Source organism: Hyla sarda, chromosome 11 (genome assembly GCF_029499605.1).
Source record: "Hyla sarda isolate aHylSar1 chromosome 11, aHylSar1.hap1, whole genome shotgun sequence".
Classification (NCBI taxonomy): Eukaryota; Metazoa; Chordata; class Amphibia; order Anura; family Hylidae; genus Hyla; species Hyla sarda.
In genome coordinates, this window is record NC_079199.1 from 7,456,276 (window position 1) to 7,476,778 (window position 20,503).

Consider the following 20,503-nt stretch of genomic DNA (forward strand, 5'->3'; position numbering starts at 1 on the left):
TTTAATAAATTCACCCCTAAACATTTTTTTTTAGTTAGGTGTGGACATGGCCATTTACATAGGCAAACCTGATACTCCTGGAAACCTCTGAACCTCAAATCAAGTTAGATCAGGTCTTAAAATTTATATTTATAATGAAGTTCATGTTGTATGTAATTAAAAGGGGTAGAATATACAATTTCAGTTCCATTAAAGAATCTAGCTTTATTTCAAATCTTCTTAAAAAAAATAAAAAATAAAAAACACACTGAATGGCACACCGATGTGCAGCTGACACACCATGACAAAGATGCGTTTCAGGGGCATGCACTCTCTTAGTCATGGAAATGTATCTTGAACACTTTGTGGTAACTACACATTGGTGCGTCATCTAGTGGGGTTTTTTTCTTAGTAGATTTGAAATAAAGGTACATTCTTTTATGAAAAGTGCTGGATCTAGCATCTTTTTCATTGGTACAATTGAACGCACCTTACCCAAAGTAGATCCGGGCACTACACATATATATTATCAGTCCATTAATTCTACTAAGGGCTATTAGATGACCTCACCCCGCTCTAACACCATAACATCACAATTGCCCACCTCAAGCCCAGATTCCTGTCATTTCAGGTTATCCCAGGCTTTGGCCATTGCTCTGTTCCTAGTACAGATCATATTGTAATTATTGTTAGTGATCTACAAAAAGTCATGTGAAACAATGTAATAAAAGAAGTAAAAGTGATGATGGAGGATACATGCATAAAAAACAAACAAATGTAGTTTATCATTAATAAGATCAAGAAAGCAACAATGGTATCATGTAATGTCAATGCGGTAAAACACAGATCAGCAAGGAGGAAACACCTAGATAATATATCACCGCGCAAAGCGATCCACTTATCTGCTCCTGACGTCCGATGGGTTAACGGGCACGGCGTACTCAGGATGTGTTACTTTTACAGGCACGGCATGGTATTTCCCAAGTCAGGTTCTCACCTGGCAGATCTCCAAATGTTGGAGAGCAGACACATGGCGACGGGAATTATTGCTTTGCAGGGATCAAAATGTATTTTTGTTGGAATGGGTTAACTCTCAGAGGATCTGTGCACTGTTAAATCACTGAATAAACAGCCCCCCCCCTCCCTTATACAAGGTTACTGAAGGGACAATAAAGCTGGAAATGGTGATCAAATAATTTTGTTCCCTTTCAGACTTTGTTTTCTCAACAGGAACCTGTTCCAATTTTTGGATTTGAAATAATGGTAGCTCTCCAGATAAATCGGGTTGACTACTGATGTTCCCGGAACTAGAAGCTTTGGAGTTTTTGGCCAGTTTCCAATAATTTTCAGCAACAATATCATAAAATGCAAAGTTAGGCCTCTTTTACATGGCCGTCGGGCTCCGCTAAATTGAGCTCCGTAGGGCAATTCCGTAAAAACAATGGAAGTTTAACAGAAAAAAAATGCATGCACACTTTTTTTTCTCCACTAACCTCCAGTAGTCTACCGGATGGATCCCTGACGAACCCCGTTTAAGTGAATGAGGTCTGTCGGGACCCGGCAGTGTCCATTGTGCTCCTACCCGTTTCAGAAAAAAAAATTAGACCCCAATTGACCCTGAACAGGGCGGATACAAACAGCAATGTGAAGTTACCCTTAGGCGACTTACTATATCATCCCGTTGCTTCATTCTTGGGACATTTCCTTGCACTAGTTGTATGTTACGGAAGCCCGGAGCCAGGAGCCGGATCGTCCACATGACATCCAAGAATTTTCTCCACTACCTCCCATTATGTCCTGCACTTCTGAAGGCTGTCGGGGCATGCTGGGAGTTGTAGTTTTTGCAACAGCTGGAAAGCCAAAGGTTGGAAAACACTGAATTGCTCAGATGTCTAATGCTGATCTGGAGCAGTGGTCTACCAAACTGTGGCCTTTCAAATGTTGCCAACGGCCTTCCGGGCATGCTGGGAGTTGTAGTTTTTTAGCAACTGGAGGCACACCAATTGGGTAACACTGTTTTAGAGCCTAGATCTTCAAACTGTGGCCCTCCAAATGTTGCAAAACTACAACTCTCAGCATATCCAGATGGCTGTCCAGGCATGCTGGGAGTTGTAGTTTTGCAACAACTGGGGGCACACTGGTTGGGAAACACCGCTCAATAGCCTAGATGTCCAAACTGTGTCTCTCCAGATGTTGCAAAACTACATCTCTCAGCCTGCCCAGACATGCTGGAAGTTGTAGTTTTGCAACACATGGAGGGCCACAGTTTGGAGACCACTGCTGTATAGGACTATAAGCAGACAGAGGATACGCAGTCATACAGTTCTGTCACCTGGCCCCAGAGGGCTGTGACCTCACATGGAGTAACCGCCCATGGGTTTTCCGCTGTTTACATCTGGTGCACCTCTTTTTGCGATCGGCCCCAAAAAAAAAAAAAAAAACACAGGATGATTTACTCAGTTGTCTAACTTTGCATTTTATGATATTTTAGCTGAATTTTTTGGAAACTGGCCAACCGCTTTAATCCATTTGCGACTTCCAGCTGTGTTTTTACAGAGGGTCATAGCGGGTTCTACTTATTTAATCTATTTAATAGGTTTTGATGTAATCTTTGGCCATCACTCTGCCGTTTTCTTACTGGCAGGCACTATTATTCATGAGTCTTGGCCACATGGTCGCAGGTGTACATTGCAGCCATCGGTTAATCACTGTGTAGCACATTAAAAGGAACATGTAGGGCGCTGATGAGAGGTGAAGCAATGTGTACAATGGCCCCTGTTGGCTGTTAAATGACTACGAGGGGCAATTCTTCAGAACCCTAATGGGCACATAGTCCTGACGTGCCATAGTTACTGGACAGCAATAATGAAAAATATAAAGCACAAAGCGGGACGCACCCCTGTGTGTAAAAGTGGCTGGCAACTCTGTCAGTGCCCAATTGCAGAAAAGCACTTACTGAGCAATGTTGTGCAAAGCGAGGCATAACTCAAACAGAAGTGTAGTGTAAGTACAGCCTGACAAATAGTAACAACGCTCTTAGATCACGTCATGGACCATAATATTAATCTTCTCCAAAGAACATCTTAGGGATACTTGGGTGCATACCAAGACCAGGGCTGCTGCCGCCCCTTTGTCACGTACTTTGTATCCGACTAAGGGGCCAGAGTGCTCAAAAACGTGTTGTTCATGAGAAAGGAAAGTTTTTGTTGTGCTACTAATCACCTGCTCCTTTGGCTGGTCATGGTATACGCCCAGATATACTTAGGAGGTTGTTTGGAGTAGACACAGCAATAATCTCATTGAGATGTCTTTCTATTTTCCTTTTACTAACATCCTAGTAAGAAACAATAGCAGATCCTTTAAAACAATTGTTGAACTGAAACTGCATGTAACCCCATTGTCTCCCTCTGACCCTAGATGTACTCTTCCTTTAGTATGCTCTTCTTTAGAACATTCCAGTCAGCAACAACACGGCTGGGTCTTATATGATCCATATTACTTGTCAAATCTCTGTTGTGACTGGTCTTTTGTAAATATGTAGGTCCCATAGAAGCAAGTAAACAATACAAAGAATATACACACACAGAACCAATAATAAAAAATAATAATAATCTATATATAGTGCCAACATCATCCAGATCAATTTACACTACAAAGGGAACAGGTAGCAAGGTAACACGGTTATTAGCAGTGACATGCTGGTCTTCATAAATCCCCCCCCCCCCCCCCCCAGATTTTGGAGACTATGGACAGTCATATTAATGTTTTCTAGTAATGCAGGGTATATAATTGGGGTCCTCAGTGTAGGAGTTGGTACTGGCAATAGTTGGCCGGGTGGGGGGTCTCTGTGTAGAGAGAACCCAGGACTGATCCCTGAGGTAACCTAATGAGAAGTAGAGCTGCCAAATGGTCAGTGAATGGTCACAGAGGGAGGAAGAGAGATGACAGGCTCCATCATCTGAAAAAGAATTTGGATGTGTTTGGACTTTGTGTCTAATAGTTGAATAAGAGATCTTTAGATCAAGAAGGATTCTTTATCTATGAACGATCTTTAAGGATAGAATGTTCTCAGAAATATTTTTTATTCTTTGGCTGGTGCCATTGATTATGTACGGCCGATTTGAACAACTTTAAGGGCCAATATGGACTAAAATGTGTATTGGAGATGTCTACAAACTGATCGTCCATCAGACGAGTCTGTTCAGGGGCTGTTCAGTCATTATCCTAATACTATCTAATATACATTGCTCAAAAAAACATAAAGGGAACACTTAAACAACACAATGTAACTCCATGTCAATGACACTTCTGTGAAATCCCGCTGTTCACTCAAGAAGAACACTGATTGACAATCAATTTCACATGCTGTTGTGCAAATGGAACAGACAACAGGTGGAAATTATAGGCAATTGGCAAGACACCCCAATAAAGGAGTTCCTATGCTTCCTGGCTGATGTTTTGGTCCCTTTTGAATGCTGGCGGTGCTTTCACTCTAGTGGTAGCATGAGACAGAGTCTACAACCCACACAAGTGGGAACGCCGAAAATGTGTATCAAATAGTGCACACAAAAACATGAAATCATTATAAATCCATATGCTTTATTAGATACAAAAAGTTAAAAATATACATAGAAAAGTGCAGAATACATAAAAAGGGCACTGAATCACCATGGAAGGGTAGGTATGAGTCATAAAGCAGAAAAATATATAAATAACAGGCAATGCGGGTTGTAAATGCAAGGAAACCTCAGTATAGGACTGTGACAAATATAAGTCAATAAAGAAAAGGACAGGGCCCAATGCCTAATCAAGAATGCCAGACCATAGGTAGGTATGGTCTGGCATTCTTGATTAGGCATTGGGCCCTGTCCTTTTCTTTATTGACTTATATTTGTCACAGTCCTATACTGAGGTTTCCTTGCATTTACAACCCGCATTGCCTGTTATTTATATATTTTTCTGCTTTATGACTCATACCTACCCTTCCATGGTGATTCAGTGCCCTTTTTATGTATTCTGCACTTTTCTATGTATATTTTTAACTTTTTGTATCTAATAAAGCATATGGATTTATAATGATTTCATGTTTTTGTGTGCACTATTTGATACACATTTTCGGCGTTCCCATTTAGTTGGTGCACTCCCACCTGCTTGTTATAGTAGGTTGGTTTTTCTCTTTTCTTTTTTTGGTGTTAACCCACACAAGTGGCTCAGGTAGTGCAGCCTCATCCAGGATGGCACATCAATGCGAGCTGTGGCAAGAAGGTTTGCTGTGTCTGTCAACGTAGTGTCCAGAGCATGGAGGTGCTACCAGGAGACAGGTCAGTACATCAGGAGACGTGGAGGAGGCTGTAGAAGGGCAACAACCCAGTAGCAGGACCGCTACCTCCGCCTTTGTGCAAGGAGCAGGAGGAGCAATGCCAGAGCCCTGCAAAATGACCTCCAGCAGGCCACAAATGTGCATGTGTCCACTCAAACGGCCAGAAACAGACTCCATGAGGGTGGTATGAGGGCCTGACATCCACAGGTGGGGGTTGTGCTTACAGCCCAACACTATGCATTTGGCATTTGCCAGAGAACACCAAGAATGGCCAATTTGCCACTGGCGCCCTGTGCTCTTCACAGATGAAAGCAGGTTCACACTGAGCACATGTGACAGAGTCTGGAGATGCCGTGGAGAACGTTCTACAGCCTGCAACATCCTCTAGCATGACCGGTTTGGCGGTGGGTCAGTAATGGTGCGGGATGTATAAGACCACCTAATGAAGGTTTCTGTTGAGTGTAAAGCGCAGAAAGCAGATTGTAAAGTGTGGAGAAGTAAGTTAGCAGAGAGATGGCAGATGAGGTGAAAGTGAACTAAACATTACAGATAAAGCAAAGGTGGGAAAAAAACAGGAAAATGTTAGTCTATGGTGATTCTATACTTTGGAGGAAACTGCTCTTTACATTTCCTGTTGGGCTTTCTATAGTTTTATTCTCGGGAGTAGTTTTCAGTACTTGTTTTGTGCTTTTTTAACGGTTTGATTGTAAGGCTCTGTTAATAATGGGGCCATGATAGCTATGCTGGATATGCTTTCAAATGGATTCTGACAAAGATTATTGATTTAAAATGACCTAAAAAATAGCCCATCAGGTTTTCATTGGGGTATCTTTGTTACTTCAAGATTAGACCTACAGGTGGCGCTATTCTTGCTGATGATTTTTGACTCCTTGTTTTAATCACCTACTTTCCCTCTTGTCTTTCCTCCTGTCTGGGAGGAATACAGGTGGAGAGAGGGTGGAGAAGTCAATTAGCAGATGATAAATTGTAGATGTTTGCAGCCAACTAGCCCTTTTTGCATTCACTTGTCTGTGTACAAGAGTGTGAAGTATACAAGTGAGAGTTAGTATTAAAGTGAGAGAGATTTAAAATTAAGGGACTTCAAATTGATTGTTTTTGTTTTTTTTTACTGTCATTTTTTGCAATCCCCAAATCAAGTATGGCCTCCATGTTGGAAAAGGCAGTCCAGTGTGCATCTTGCACAATGTATACAATCCTTGAACAGCAGTTTGAGGGTGCATATTGTTGTGCGAGATGTGTGCGAGTTGTTCATTTGGAAGCCCAGATCCTGGATCTAGAGGAGCAACTAGGGCTGGGCGGTATGACCAAATGTGTGTATCACAGTATTTTTTGTAACTTTTGGCGGTTCCACGGTATGTAACGGTATTTCCCCCCCAATTAATTATCAGCCCAGCGCTGCGCTGTTATGCCTCCCCCCCAATTAATTATCAGCCCAGTGCTGCCCCCATTGTGGTAAATACTCACATGTCACCCGCAAGCACTGCTCTCCTCGTGCTGTTTGTTGCGGCCACCAGCGCTGACACTCTATACTGTGCAGTATCCCTATGCCCGGGCTGCAAAAGGTAAATAAAATAAACTAACGCATGTTCTGATGCCTCGGCCGGTGATAGGCTGAGCGCACTGTCATGTAAGGAGCTCTGGCCGGCTTCTTCATGACAGTGCGCTCAGCCTATCACCAGCCGAGGCGGAATATCGCTGCGGACGGTGATAGGCTGACGGCTGTCCGACGTTCCCATCCCAAAGAAGCAAATAAGGCTGGTACCGGACTAACGGGAGGTAAGATAAAGTTTATTTTGTTTATTTTTTGCAGCCCGGGCATAGGGATAGTGCATAGGGATAGCGCACAGTATAGGGATACTGCACAGGATAGAGCAGTGGTCTAAAACCTGCGGACCTCCAGATGTTGCAAAACTACAACTCCCAGCATGCATGTGATTAGTTCCCCAATGTGGGGACAGCGCAGCGCTGAGCTAATTCATTCATTCCCGAGGGGGAGGGGCCAAACCGGTATTGCGATATTGGTTAGAATTCATATCGTGCAGCACAAAAATTTCGATATTCGGTATGAACCGGTATACCGCCCAGCCCTAGGAGCAACTGGCAACACTGAGATGCATTGACAACTTGGAGAGGAGTCTCCTGCTCATTGAGCAAGTACTCTCTGGGGTAGAGGTGGGGAAGGATAGTGGGACGGAGGTGGAGGACAGTCGGGCAGCTAGCTGGGTTACAGTTAGAAAACGGGGTAGAGGGAAAAGTATCAGGCAGTCTAGTCCTGATCTGACACACCCCAACAAGTTTGCCCAGTTGGCAGATGAGGGGGATGCCATTTCAGAACTAGCTGTACTGTAGCAGGACTCTGCCTCTGACCGCCAGGGGGGGGGGGGGGTCTACTCAAGTAAGGAGGGAGGGAGGAGTGAAGGGCAGGCCAGACAGGTACTGGTAGTGGGGGGGCTCAATTATTAGGGGGACAGACAGGGCGATCTGTAACAAAGACCGGGATCGCCGAACAGTGTGTTGTCTTCCTGGCGCTCGAGTTCAGCACATCGCGGATAGGGTTGACAGGTTGCTGGGTGGGGCTGGAGACAACCCAGCAGTCATGGTACATATTGGCACCAATTACAAAGTAAGAGGTAGGTGGAGTGTCCTTAAAAGTGATTTCAGGGACTTAGACTGCAAGCTTAAGGCAAGGACCTCCAAGGTAATACTTTATGAAATATTACCTGTACCATGAGCCGCACCAGAGAGTCAGCGGGAGATTAGGGAGGTAAACAAGTGGCTCAGAAGCTGGTGTTGGAAGGAGGGGTTTGGGTTCATGGAGAACTGGGCTGACTTCACTGTCGGATACCGGCTCTACCGTAGGGACGGGCTGCACCTCAATGGGGAGGGTGCAGCTGTGCTTGGGGAGAAGATGGCTAGAAGGGTGGAGGAGTGTTTAAACTAGGGACTGGGGGGAGGGAACCTAGACCATAGAGGGGGAAGATAGTGTAGATAGAGAGGGGGGACTTATTAATGTACCTTGGGGTGGAGCAGAGGGAGGGGTTAGAATAGTTGATAGTTAATAGGGATAGGCTACATAGGAAGAAAAAATATACACCTTTAAATTGCATGTTGACTAATGCCAGAGGTCTGTCCAATAAAACAGAAGAACTGGAGTGGTTGATGTCTGAGAATTATGACATAGTGGGTATAACAGAGACTTGGTTGGACGATAGCTGTGACTGGGCGGTCAACATACAGGGTTATAGTCTATTCGGGAAGGATCGGACAAAACAGGAAGGGGGAGGAGTTTGTCTTTATGCGAAATCGAGTCTGAAGGCCGCACTGTGGGAGTATATATGGGAGGGAAATTATAATGTGGAGTCATTATGGGTAGAAATATACGGAGATAAAAATAAAAAAAAATTCTGGTAGGGGTTTGCTATAAGCCACCAAACATAATGGAAGAGGCAGAAGATCAATTACTGAGGAAAATAAACAAGGCAGCAAATGGAAATGAGGTGATAATAATGGGGGACTTTAACTATCCTGATATAAACTGGTGACTGAGACCTGTGAATCTCATAAAGGAAACAGATTTCTGACTATAACTAAAGGCAATTATCTGTCCCAAATGGTGCAAGGCCCGACTAGAGGGGGCGCCCTACTAGACTTAATATTAACCAACAGACCTGACAGAGTAACTAATGTGCAGGTAGAAGGATACCTAGGAAATAGTGACCATAATATAATACATTATAACTTGTTCTTCAATAAGGGAATCTCTCGAGGGGCCACAAAAACAATGAACTTTAGGAACGCAAAGTTTGATCAACTCAGAGAAGCCCTTAACAATATAAAATGGGATAATGTCCTCAAAACAAGAATACTGACACTAAATGGGAGACTTTTAAAAATATCTTAAATTCTCACTGTAATGTATATACCTTATGGGAATAAAAGGGTCAGAAATAAAAGAAAACCAATATGGATGAATAAGAGCGTTAAGGGGGCAATAAATTACAAAAATAAAGCATTTAAACTACTAAAACAGGACGGCAGTGAAGAAGCATTAAAAAGATATAGAGTAAAATGTAAAATATGTAAAAAAAAACTGATAAAAGCTGCAAAAATAGAGACAGAAAGACTCATTGCCCAAGAGAGTAAAACTAACCCCAAAATGTTCTTTAACTATATAAATAGCACAAAAAGGTTAAAAATGAAAGTGTAGGCCCTTTAAAAAATGATGAGGAAGAAATTATAAACCGGGATCAGGAAAAAGCAAATATATTAAACAAATTCTTCTCCATTGTATTCACTGAGGAAAATGAAATGCCAGGTGAAATACAGCTAGATAAGGTAACCTCCCCACTACAGGTCACCTGTCTAACTCGGGAAGAAGTACAGGTCACCTGTCTAACTCAGGAAGAAGTACAGGTCACCTGTCTAACTCAGGAAGAAGTACAGGTCACCTGTCTAACTCAGGAAGAAGTACAGGTCACCTGTCTAACCCAGGAAGAAGTACAGTGCTGCCTACAAAAAAATCTAAATAGAAAAATCACCAGGTCCAGATGGCATTCACCCCTAAGTTCTAAAGGAATTAAGTAATGTAATAGACAGACCCCTATATTTAATAATCAGGGACTCTATAGTAACAGGGGCTATTCCCCAGGACTGGCGCATGGTAAATGTGGTGCCGATATTTAAAAAGGGGTCAAAAGGTGACCCCGGGAATTATAGGTCTGTTAGTTTAACCTCTGTTGTATGTAAATTGTTTGAGGGCTTTCTAAGAGATGATAAAAAATAAATGTATGACTCCATATCAGCATGGCTTTATGAGGGATCGGTCCTGTTAAACTAACCTGATCAGCTTCTATGAGGAGGTGAGCTCCCGACTGGACCAGGGGCAATCGCTGGATGTCATATATCTGGATTTTTCCAAAGCATTTGTGCCACATAAAAGGTTGGTGCATAAAATGAGAAGGATTGGACTGGGGGAGAATGTATGCAAGTGGGTAAGTAACTGGCTCAGTGATAGGAAACAGAGGGTGGTTATTAATGGTACTTATTCTGATTGAGTGACTGTTACTAGTGGGGACCACAGGAGTCAGTCTTGGGTCCTGTTCTATTTAATATATTCATTAATGACCTTGTAGAGGATTTTAACTGTAAAGTAGCAATCTTTGCAGATGATACTAAACTCTGTAAAGTGGTAAACACTATAGAGGACAGTGCACTGTGTATAGTAGATAACACTATAGAGGACAGAGCACTCTTACAAATGGATCTGGATAGGTTGGAGGTTTGGGCTGGGAAGTGGCAGATGAGGTTCAACACTGATAAAAGTAAGGTAATGCACACGGGGAGGAAAAATATGGGCTAGGATTATGTATTAAATGGGAGAACACTTGGGACGACTGACGTGGAAAAGGACTTGGGAGTCCTAGTTAATAGTAAATTTAGCTTTAGTGACCAGTGTCGGGCAGCTGCTGTCAAGGTAAATAAATCATGGGGGGCAAAATAGGGGCATAGATGCCCATGACAAGGAAATAATTCTACCGCTGTACAAATCACTAGTCAGACCGCACATAGAATACTGTGTACAGTACTGGTCAGACCACACATAGAATACTGTGTACAGTACTGGGCACCAGTGTACAAGAAAGATATAGTGGTGCTGTAGAGGGTTCAAAGACGGGCAACCAGGGTAATCCGGGGAATGGGAGGACTACAGTACCCAGAAAGATTATCAGAATTAGGGTTATTTAGTTTAGAATAAAGAAGGTTTAGGGGCGACCTAATAACAATGTATAAATATATCAGGGGACCATACAGAGATCTTTCCCAGGATCTATTTATACCCAGGACTGTATCTATAACAAGGGGACATCCTCTATGTCTAGAGGAAAGAAGGTTTCTACACCAGCACAGACGGGGGTTCTTTACTGTAAGAGCAGTGAGACTGTAGAATTCTCTGCCTGAGGAGGTGGTCATGGGGAACTCGGTTAAAGAGTTCAAAAAGGGTCTGGATGGATTTTTGGAGAATAATAACATTACAGGTTATGGATTCTAGATCTATATCAACTCAGTAGGGACTCATTAGGGTTATAGGTTGAACTTGATGGACTCTGGTCTTTTTTCGACTTTTAGAACTATGTTACTATGTTAGAGGAGTTAACATATTTGAATTCCCATGAGAGCCGTGTATGTATGGTATATACATCTAACAGAAGACATAACATACTACATCTGTCCATCAATAATCAGTCAGGAAATGTTAAGGTTAAAAGAGACCATCAGAAGAATAATGCTTGTTGATCATAATAAGTTCTTGACTACAAAATATATACAAGACCGCCATGGAAACACAAGGCAGCTCTGGATGAGTTTGTTGTCCTAAAAAGAATGCACAAATCCTTAAATTAGGGTTTAAGTAGCGACAAGTCAACAGATCAGTTTTCAAAATAATTCCCAATGAGTTTCAGGTCCTAAGTGGATATTTTGGAAAACTGAAATCCCACAGAAACATGGCTGTGTGACTTGATTTTATGTCCCAGGCACAGAAAATGAAAAGAAGTTTAGGTGCCAATAAGATAATTTAAGGAGCCAGCGGGATATTAATAGCCGCCTAAAACAAGAACTTTCATCAATATAAATGAACTCTATTAGGAAAATGTGTGTGGGACAGGTTTGTTCCAAAAGGAAAATCTGCATCAAATTGCATGAATATTCGTGTAGATTTGTATGTGGATTTCCCTTCAAGTCTTTGAAAAAAAATAAAAAAAATTTAAATCGCGATACTCACTTTCCTTGGATCTTTCATGACAATGTTTCCCACCGGTCTCCAGCAATAATGTGTCAACACTGCTTTACAAATGTAATACTGTTCTCTGACCTTGTGGATTTTTCTGCAGGTCTGAGGGAAGCTGCAGGCAGATTTCTTCTTCATTTCCTCTGAATTTAATAGGGAAAAAACTAAAATGAGTGCCCATAAAGTGCACATCCAGTGGTGATATGACAAATGACTATCGTGCTGCCCCCTGTAATTTTTCTTAATTATGACTATGGTGCCTAAAAGTGAGGCGCTTTTCTCCTAACCACTTTCCGCAGCTCTTAGCTGTGTGAAATCTATATTCAGCGCCCAGTGCCATAAAATAGCATAATGCTGGGTCTTGCACTAGATACGTATTTTGCACAGCTACATGGAAAAAAGAGCTTGGTTAAAGCATTTATGTGCTAAATTTGAAATAAAGATAATGTAGAATAATGACCCAGTCCTGCACAATAGTCATTTGTCATCTCCCCACTGGATGCATGCTTTAAAGGGGTACTCTGGTGGAAATTTTTTTTTTTTTTTTTTTAAATGAACTGGTGCCAGAAAGTTAAACAGATTTGTAAATTACTTCTATTAAAATTTATTTTTTGCGTTGTCCACAGTGCTCTCTGCTGACACCTCTGTCCATGTCAGGAACTGTCCAGAGCAGCATAGGTTTGCTATGGGGATTTTCTCCTGCTCTGGACAGTTCCTGATACGGGCATCAGGAGTCATCAGAGAGCACTGTGGACAACACAAAAAAGAAATTCAAAAAATAAAGATTTTCCTCTGTAGCATACAGCTGCTAAAATGTACTGAAAGGATTAAGATTTTTAAATAGAAATAATTTACAAATCTGTTTAACTTTCTGGCACCAGTTCATTAAAAAAAAAAAAAGGTTTCCACCGGAGTACCCCTTTAACAAAGCAGAGCATTTCTACAGCATTTGCAGGAGGTCTCATCCACATGTCTTACATTGTATTCTGTTTGCCATATGCAAATTTGCCCCATTTAGTCCCCAGCAGTAACAAATTCCTGACTACACTGGGTACCTGGCTCCTAGAATTTGACCAGTCCAGGTCCTTTGTGGTCATGTGTGGACATCTCCAGCCACTAATATAACCCCAAACTGTGCAAACCTTAAAACCTGTGAGACAATTATTGAACCAACTCAAGAAAAATGTGGAAGATGCCACAGCAACCTAACTCCAGGGGTAATTTTTCAGAAAATGAAATCATCAATCCAACTGGTTGGTATGGAGATCAGTGGTGAGGCAGGAAATGGGAGTCCGAAATATTTTCATAGATTTATTAAAAGTATGTGCACATGCAACGCGTTTCAAAACATCTGTTTTTTTAATCAGGCGTGATCTTATTCAACTTACACTCTAATTTATGCACAATCCAATCAAAAACGTCATAAACGGACACGACGTGCTCGGCAAAATTTCCATGTTTTAATTTAATTTTGCACGTCATGTCCGTTTGTGACGTTTCTGATTGATTGTATTTTGTATAAATTAGAGTGTAAGTCGAATAAGATCAGGCCTGATGAAAAACCAGACGGATTTGAAACGCGTTACATGTGCACATAGTTTTAATAAATCTATGAAAATATTTCGGACTCTCCTTCCATTCTCGACAGCGCGAGCACCAGCTTCCATTTCCTGCCTCACCGCTAATCTCCATTGCCTTCACGCCAATCAGTCAGCGTGGGAAGCCACTGCAGTCGCCCGTTCTCAATGCCCTTCTGAGTGTTGTGCCTCTTCAGTACAACCTTACCAGGTGAGCAAGTTTCTTACCAGTCTCTTATCTTGATGACATTACTGATTCCACACAGGGAGCGCTCCGTGTATGTTCTGGTTAGTAACTGGTTGGTATGGGCATCTTTGCCAGTTTATCTTCTACAAGTTCTGATAAATCTTCCTTACTGCACAAGTATTTTTATGTGTATTCAGGTTTATTTACTAGCACTAGCCAGCCCCTTTAATATCGGTGTTGTCTGGTGTTTCTTACCCTTCACATGTTTTATTGTGCCTTTGATTGCGGGTGTTCCAATGTCATCAAATTGCAATAAATGGAGATTTAGATAACAAATATACTGCACACAGTACTTAAGATGTTATATGAATATTCATTTCCTCTATTACAGACCTAAAGATTAGGCTGTGGAAATTTTCATTCATTCAAAAACATAAAAACAGAGAAGGAGATTAAACAAAATCCCGCTTACATTGATCTATCTCGTATGATGACCCTTCGGCAATGAACTCTTTGTGCTGGAACCTAAAGTGGATGAAAAAGTAGACTTAAGAGTAGGTATTGTACTTGTCGAGATTATCATCAGTGGACGACAGCCAATACATCAAGTAGGTTAAGGAACACAAAGGGGCCCCAACATCGTGGAAATATATCAAGGATTAAGAATTAAGATCCAAGATCCATCACTAGAGCTGTTAAAATTACATTTACTAATCTTCCACATGCTGGAGCAGCCTAGAAAGTCATCCAGTCCCTAAGAGGAAGATGAGAATATTAACCATCCTATCCTTTAAGATAAAACCATGCACAATAGCGAATGCTACAGATTCAGATGTTTAAGGTCATTCAAATGGTCAGAGATAAGCAAAATCATACAGTAAAACAGCTGCTAAACTGAACGGCCTTCTTGAGTGGTAAATAATTGAAATAATAGATGCTACTAGGAGACAATTAAAGTTTGTATAGTATCCAAAAAAAAAAAAAGGCAAGAAGATAGCACTTCAACAAACAAAGTCATCTTTATTCACACCAATGCTCAACATTTTGGCTGTATTGTAGCAGAAACTTCCCTGCTTGAGAGAGGCTACAATAGAGCAAACACATTGGATAGCTACTTATGTTTTGGTGCCACTTATTTTTTGGTCCCACATCAGATGCTCAGGTGGTCCAGAATGTCTTGTAGACTCATCCAACCTGTCATTTTATCCATAATTCAAGCTGGCTGGAGTGTCCCCTTTAAGGCTGTGCACACCAGAGCTCCCCACATACACTGTTGGTTCTTCTGCTGCACAGGAAACATGAACAACGAAAAAAATACCTTACTAATATGTAAGTAGCTGTGCACTAAAAACTGATAACACAGAGGAAGAAATCATGCACAGAGATATAAGGGTAAGGCTTAAAATGTACAATTGAAGCATTTGAAGCGATCATTTCGCTTCAAATGCTTCCTCAGGGGGTGTCACCCCCCCTGAGGAAGCATTTGAAGCGAAACGATCAATGGGGTCTGGTGGGTAAGGTCTGGCACCCTTAACTCTCGTATGGTCCATTTATTATTTCTTCATTGTACCCATTTTTTTGCAGTGTGTACTTCAACTGTTGACTTTAGGCTCAAGCTTATGCTTGATCCCTCAGTTATGTACCCTAGTTCACACTTCGCCATGTTGGCTAAACTTCATCCAGTACCTTAGGGACCTTCTACCCACTCATTTTTTGCTGTATTCTGGTGCCTTTGTTGTTTGTTTTTTGTCTTTTCTGTGCTCATTAACATTTTTTACTGTGATTTTATATATGTCTCAATAAAATTTGTACATTTTGAGCATTATCCTTATATCTCTGTGCATGATTTCTTCCTCAGTGTTATCACTAACAGCAAACACAAACAACCACTTCCCTTCTGGCTTCTTAAAGGGACAGGTCTGCTGCTCTTTCAGAGGTGACTGCTAATGCTGTCTGTGGTTTACTATCTTATGTGTATGACAGCCTCCTAACTTTGTTGGGGGAAAGAAGGATCATACGTGTTGAATTTTAACACCCAATACTTTTGTTCTGCCAGAGATAATCAGAAGTGTCATTGAGCCAAGGGTACACAGGAATGGGGGCAAAGGAAGGCGGGAGGAATGGCCAACAGCTATTGATGGTGAATGGTTCCGTGTTGCAGAAAGTTTGCTACCATTGTGAATTGTAAGTCCAGCAAGGACAGATCCATTGAAGGGGAAACTTCCATGCTTCTGAGTTCGATCAACATTTATCTCTTGTAGGACAGACTTCTAGTGACAATAAAAACAAAAGTACGGTATATATAACAAGGGGTATACATAGAAAAAGAGCTATGTTTGGTAACCATTCTATGCAAAAAAAAACCTTCCTAGTTTATATTAGTTCTGGTGCAGGCATGTCTATGACATGTATCATATGATTGGCAGTTGTTGATTTTGTAATCTGACTTTAAGGGGTACTACACCGCTAGACATCTTATCCCCTACCTAAAGGATAAGATGTCTGATGGCGGGGGTTCTAATTTCACTCAAATTAGGAGTCTTAGAACTTGACTGGGAATGTATGCCAAGACGGAAATCTCTCTAAAAGAAAGAATACCAATCTGTAGACAGCTGTTTTGGGGATATTGCCCCTTGTCAGTGCAAAGCAGGAGTCTGACTGGTTTTTGAGAGACCTATCTTTGTGGCACCAAAAGGAAAAATGTTTCTCCTTGAGAGAAATGTCATAAAGACGTGTAGAGACTTAAAAGTCATTAGAATGGTAAAAATAAAAATATGCAAAGCCACTGCTGTCTCACGCCACTTTTTTAAGGTAGTTTTCATGGTAGTGACGAGAGGAAATAACCCCAAAACAGCTGTCTATTCTTTCCTACTAAAGAGATTTCTGGCCAGGCTTACTTCTATATGGAGTCAACCACTGACTTTAAAGGGGTACTCCTCTGGAACTGGAAGACATTTTTTTATTTTAAATCAACTGATGCCAGAAAGTTAAACAGCTTTGTAAATTACTTCTATTAAAAAATCTTAATCCTTCCAGTACTTATCAGCTGCTGCATGATCCACAGGAAGTTTTCTTTTTGAATTTCCTTTCTGCCTGACCACAGTGCTCTCTGCTGACACCTCTGTCCATGTCAGGAACTGTCCAGAGCAGAATAGTTCCTAAAATGGACAGAGGTGTCAGCAGAGAGCACTGTGGTCAGACAGAAAGGAAATAAAAAAAAAAGAACTTGCTGTGAATCATACAGCAGCTGATAAGTACTGGAAGGATTAAGATTTTCTTTGTAGAAGTAATTTACAAATCTGTTTAACTTTCTGGCACTAGTTGATTTAAAAAAAAATGTTTCCCAGTACTCCTTTAAAGGGGTACTCTGGTGCTTACACATCTTATCCCCTATCCAAAGGATCATGCACGCGGCACCCCGTTAGTAATCAGTCCCCGGAGCGTGTTCGCTCCGGGTCTGATTACGGTCGACCGCAGGGCCCGCGGCGTGTGACGTCACGCCCCCATGTGACATCACGCTCCGCCCCTCAATGCAAGCCTACGGGAGGGGGCGTGACAGCTATCACGCCCCCTCCCTTAGGCTTGCATTGAGGGGCGGAGAGTGACGTCACACAGGGGCGGGGGCGTGACATCACACGCCATCGACCCTGCGGTCGACCTTAATCAGACCCAGAGCGAACACGTTCCGGGGACTGATTACTAACGGGGTGCCGCGTGCATGATCGCGGGCGTCCCCAGCTGCGGGACTCCCGCGATCAGGCATCTTATCCCCTATCCTTTGGATAGGGGATAAGATGTGTAAGCACCGGAGTACCCCTTTAAGGTAAAGCTACCTTGAAAAGGTGGCACGAGTGCTGCTTTGCATACTCTTTCTTCCCAGAATACCCAGTGGAGCTTGAATGGCCTAAAAGTCCCCACACATCTTTATGTCGCTCTTCTCAAGGAGTGACAATAAGGAATGGTTTTTAACAGATTGTATTTTAGCACAATTCACATTCAGTGGCTTTTAGATTAGTTGTGAACACGGCCTTTTGGTTTCCTACAGCTCATCAGCTGTTCATAGGACAAAGCATTCTCTGTACCATTCCTTTATCATGAAAGTCTTTGGCTTACGAGACCGCTGCAAAGCGATGAAGTCCGGAGATTCGCAGCATGCAGGGACTTGTTGTCCCACAAAATCTAGAAAGCCACAAAAATCCACTCTGATCTTAAACTACCCCGTATAAAATTCCACTTATTTTTTTAAATTCACAGTTTTAAGTTACTACCCTTGGCAGACATGTTTTAAGGATTGCTTAAATAAGCAGTACTAAAACCAGATGTCATTCGCTAAGAATATTTAAATGACCAAAAAATTTGCTGTCTTGAGTATTTTTGTTCTCTTACTTTATAAAAACATGAGAGATTCTTTGGATTTATATCATATTAAAACAGCTGTGAAGCAGTGCTAACATCTGTTTGTACCTATAGGGAACTGACCCAATGGTTTGTTCCCTCTTAATCACCCAGCAACAAGGCAGGCTCTCCTGGATATTTTATTGTTTTTCTTTGAATTTCTCTTTTTACATCAAAGCTTCTCCAGTCTTGTAAGCTATTAGGGGATACAGAGCAAATAAGTCATTCATTACAACAGCAGATTATTGGAATTATTTTTTTCAGTCCACAAACATAAAAAATACTATCAAGTGCTGTTGCTTTTCTTTGCTCGATGCTGAGAACAGGGTCGAAAGCAATTTTTTTGCACTTGTTTTTTTTTTTTACACTATGAAAAAACTTCAAAGGTTTACTGTGGGGTTCATGGGAGTGAATGTGGACACAGGATTTTTCCCCTCTTCTGAAAATAGATAACCATGTATCAATGCCTTGAAACAATAATAATGTGATTGGACAAAGCTGGAGGAACTGGGTGATTTATTGAGAGGAAAAGGGGAAAATATATTCACACAACCGTCACAAGCTAAAAACCTCAGGGTAAGGTTTGACCCTTTTTGTCGTAAATCTTCACGGTGAACTTGAAACATAAGGATATCTTATGTTCTCCGGCCGATAAGTGATGAGAAACAATCTTAAGATTGGAATTTTTTCCTTTGTTTTTTTATTTTTTATTTAGAGAATATAGAAAACATATAATTTTCTTACAAAAATGAGCCAGTGTTTTTTATTCTAAACGCTCAATAACAAACTTTTCTCAGAACCAACAGGTAGGTGAAATGTAAAAAAAAGTACATTAAAAAAACATATTTCATACCTAAATCAACAAACTAAACTAAAGTATACCGTTGATATGATTTATGAGATGTCTTTACATGACTTAAGACTTATGGGAACACATTCAATGAACCATACATACAATCTCATGTCGGCTCTGAACTCTTTAAATAAAACAAATTTTCAATCCCTTTGAACATTATTACCTTGTACCTAGAACACTTTGTTATAAGCAGAAATGTGCAGAGTACAAATCACTTGTTCAACAATCCGGGTCCCAGAACTCGGCGCATTACTTGCCACTTTGATTTGATTCTATATGTATCCAGCAGATGATGTAAGTCATTACATCATGCACAGTCCTGCTTGTAGATTACTTTAAAGGGCCCGGAGAGAATTCATGATGTTTCCCCTTTGGTGTTGGCTGTGCCAGAGATCACAAAACATGCAGCTGTGTGCTGGTCTTTAGGTGAGGTGATGGAAACTCTCTTGAGAGCCAAATGGTACCATGACTAAGAATCTTCCATTTATATGGGATGACATTGTTCTAACACCATCATGAGCGTGAACCTTTAACTATAGTAAAAAAAAATAAAAAATTCTTACAAAACTTAAGAACAAGTAAATGGCAGATTTGCCTCTCTGAAGCATTGGCCCCAGATTTATAGATCAAATGTGTCCGATCCCAAGCCTGAGAGCCTCATTCCAAATGACCATGCTTAATAACAGGACATATATTTGCCGGCTGTTGGATGGTTCGCTATAGAAACTCTTCTGCCGATTCTCCACCGCTTATATCAGATCAGAGAGAAGACAGAGTGCTGGGCAATGGCTTTTAAGTTGCTTCTACTTGTCTACACTTGCTTCCTCACCAAAACCTTTTACTTGTCATCCTCTATGTGCTTGTTACCTGCCCTCATCTGACAACACAACCCGAATGGAGAAGAGCAAGGACAAGGGCAGGGGATGATGTGCCCTTATTGATGCACTATATTGGCCACATAGAATGGAGCTGGGAGCTTAGCCTAGGCAGGGTTCCAAGTGTCTGAAGCAACATGCACGAGAAGGTGATGGCAGCCGCCATGACACTACTGTGTTACATGGCTGCCCTTCATCCTCAAGGATCAGCCACTGTCTTCTACTGCACCACAGAAAGATATGTCATGCTATAGACCTCCGCATAAAATGTGGCCCATGAGCTATAGGTTGGGAAGATTTGGTGCCCTTATTGGTGTACTATATTGGGCTATATAGAATGGAACTGGGAGCTTAGCCTCCTAGTCACAGTGTCCAAAGCACGTATGAATACCCAAAATGACAAGCCAAATACAGGTAGCCCATGCAATGTGATCAGCAACATATGGTGAACTCCATATATATATATATATATATATATATATATATATATATATATATATGTTATC

At 41.5% G+C, this 20,503-nt stretch overlaps 1 protein-coding gene and 1 long non-coding RNA gene across 7 annotated transcripts in view; one reads left to right on the forward strand and one right to left on the reverse strand.

The window, feature by feature from the left end:
- LOC130295345 (uncharacterized) overlaps nt 1-15,251 on the forward strand; it is a 38,928-nt gene extending 23,677 nt beyond the window's left edge. The window contains exon 3 of the long non-coding RNA XR_008848791.1: nt 14,263-15,251. This is a non-coding gene — a long non-coding RNA (uncharacterized LOC130295345). The remainder of the gene's footprint in view (nt 1-14,262) is intronic.
- BMP4 (bone morphogenetic protein 4) overlaps nt 1-20,503 on the reverse strand; it is a 449,922-nt gene that overhangs the window by 9,860 nt on the left and 419,559 nt on the right. For 5 of the 6 annotated variants that reach the window (XR_008848789.1, XR_008848785.1, XR_008848784.1 and 2 more), the window contains 2 exons: nt 14,344-14,396; nt 12,102-12,250 (listed from right to left, as the gene is read on the reverse strand). The gene's annotated coding sequence lies outside the window, so the exon portion shown is untranslated. The remainder of the gene's footprint in view (nt 1-12,101; nt 12,251-14,343; nt 14,397-20,503) is intronic. The other variant, XR_008848787.1, reaches the window with a different exon arrangement.